The following is a 2725-nucleotide window of genomic DNA, read 5'->3' as shown; positions in this document are numbered from 1 at the left end:
CCACCCCCACCCCCTCAGCCCGGCATTGAGAGAGCCGTCTGTTGGAGATATTGGATATCGGCACCGTAATCGCATGTGTGTCGGAATGTTGCCATCCTCGCGCTGCATCTCGCGACAGTCAGCCATAGTGGTGTGTGCGTGTGTGTATCTGTGTATGTGTGTATGAGTGTGTGTGTGAGAGAGAGAGGGAGAGGGATAGAGATAGCAGATTTGGGTAAAGCCCATTTGCTGTTCGTGCCGATTCCCTATTGTCTTGCCCCACGGATTATATTCGTATCAATTCTCTCTCTACTATAAGGCAAATAAAGGGGAGGTCCGATATTGAAAGTCTGCCACGGCGTGCATCCTGCACGCCGTTCCAATTGAGCAAGAAACTTCATATTATTTGAACCACATACTCTTTAAGCAGGACCTGCAATACCTACCTCGGACCTTATTGTGATATCTGAACCCTAAGATACCAAGTTTTGTGCAAAGTGTTACATTTTATAAGCTATTTTGGTGCTTCTATGTTGCAAGTTTTTTCTCATATTAAGCGTCAATGCTTTTTACTACAGTGGTGAGGACTGTTGTAGCTATCTAGTATTGCTTAGTCATTTTGTTTCTTATCCGGAGGCTCGAACGGAATCCTGTGCACCGTGGAAGAGTCAGCTGCTCCACTTGGTGAAGCAGTTTGGCATCTTTCTGGGCGCCAGGGATAAACCACATCACAAAAAAAAAATGGTCTCTAAGTGTGCTTAAACGGAATTCTCAAATGCCAAATCTCTGCGAAGTACAAATACAGAAAAGGAACAAGATTTGTTTTGCTTCAGATAAAGAGCATTTTTTTGTGTCCGTAATTGTAGAGTTTTGGTGTACAGACTACTCCGTATTGCGCTGCATTACGCCGGTTATTTTAGGCAAAATTCTACCATTTCACAGCAGCATATATTTTTGGGTCCTCCCCTTTGACATTGACGACAGAACAGGGCTGCCGTGAGGCGGACGGCACCCGGGTGGGTAGCGCCCTTGCGCCCTAGTCTTCATCGTGAAGATGAGTTTGTGATTTACCTGCCTCGTGTCTCGCATCTCCATCTCTTCACAACTTTATTGTGTGTCATATCGCCATCTTTTGCATGACATTCCAATGGGACTTACTTATGCCTCCACTTTCTTTGTGCTTTCCGTGTAAAGCGCAAGCTGAAGAGAGGGAAGTCCATACTGTTTCACCGCCATTTCCATTTCACCTCACTGTCATACATCTTAAGTTAAGTTAAGAAAACATTTCTCATCCTTTCACTTTATTATTTTTATATTTTTGTATATATATTTTTTGTACAATCGACGTCATTGTAAAATGGAAAACAGAAATACAAATGGAAAAAATAATGAAAACGGCGCCATAGGAACGCAATGCTATTTTTGAGAAAAATATTTTTCAGACCAACATTTTCTGGAGTGAACAAGTTTACATAGTTTTCAGAAGAATCTAAACCATATCACGAATAAACCTGCACACGACACATCTCCACAGTTGGATATTGGACCTCCGAACAGAAGGAGGGGTGACTGGGAGCAGCGGGGGGACTGGGGCGCGCGACTGTGGCAAGTCACGTGAAATCAGGAGTGCTCATTTTCTTTCTCCTCACAGTATTGTACTGGGTGTCCCATAGGCCCAGTACAAGCCTTTTTGGTTACGGGGCCCATGGGACACCCTGTACACACACCGCGCTCACCGTCACGGGGCGCAGCTTTGTGAATACGTCGTTCAACACGAAACGGCACATGATGATCTCCTTTTGTTGTTTTTTTCCAGTCCAGGGCGAAGGCACATCAGCTGTAACTGCTGCGACAGAGTTGCCGAGGGGGCGGCCAGATGATGCACAGGCAGGGATGCCGTCCCTCGCACTCACGCACCGGAATCTGCGACAGAGAGGCAACACATGTCACTCGAGGGCAAACCGAACGGACTTGAGTGTGAGAGATTCGTTGAAAATCAGCCAATCAGAGGCCTCGAAAACCCACTAGAACGTAGTCAATAAATGACAATCGTAGCCAGTAAACCGTGCAAAAGAAGGTAGCACTGAGGAGGTGGCGTGGCGTAGCGCCGTCCCTAAACAAATCAGAACGCCGGCGACCATACTGTGTTCTGTCGCAAGTGGATGTGTGATAGTGAATCAAGTTTTGTAGAAATTTTAAAGGAAAATTGAGTCCATGCCAGACCGGCGTAACCATCTTGTGTCAAAAGGTGCTTCTCCAAAGTTTGGCTTCGGAAAGGTAAGTGTATACAATCCTCTAAAACCGTCCCGGTGTCGTTGTTTAGGTTAGTGTACGGACATATTGCATTGGTACTATTTTAACTCAGTGATAATGACTCAATTGTCGTAATGAACTTTGGTATAGGTGGTACCAAGGTGCTAGATGCATAGGCCCGTTCTAAACTGCTTGAAATCTAACGACACGCATCCTAACCCTAACCTCTGCTAGACTGTCGTTCATCTTCTTTGTTTAGGGACGGCGCTACGCCACGCCTCCTCCTCAATGCTACCTTCTTTTTGTTCCTCTTATCGGGCAACTTCCTCATAGGCTATTGTACAAAAGGACTATTTCGGGGAGAGAGTTAGAGTGAGTGTGTGTGTGAGAGAGAGAGATATTCGGGGAACTTTTTGGGGGTGCGCAGTACGCGCTCTTGACTTGCAATGATACTGGTTGGAGCGCCCGCACACATCCACCCCCACCTTGCCCC

This window comes from Frankliniella occidentalis, unplaced genomic scaffold (genome assembly GCF_000697945.3).
Source record: "Frankliniella occidentalis isolate FOCC.00 unplaced genomic scaffold, Focc_3.1 Scaffold56, whole genome shotgun sequence".
Taxonomy (NCBI): domain Eukaryota; kingdom Metazoa; phylum Arthropoda; class Insecta; order Thysanoptera; family Thripidae; genus Frankliniella; species Frankliniella occidentalis.
Note: the sequence above shows the minus strand (reverse complement) of the source record.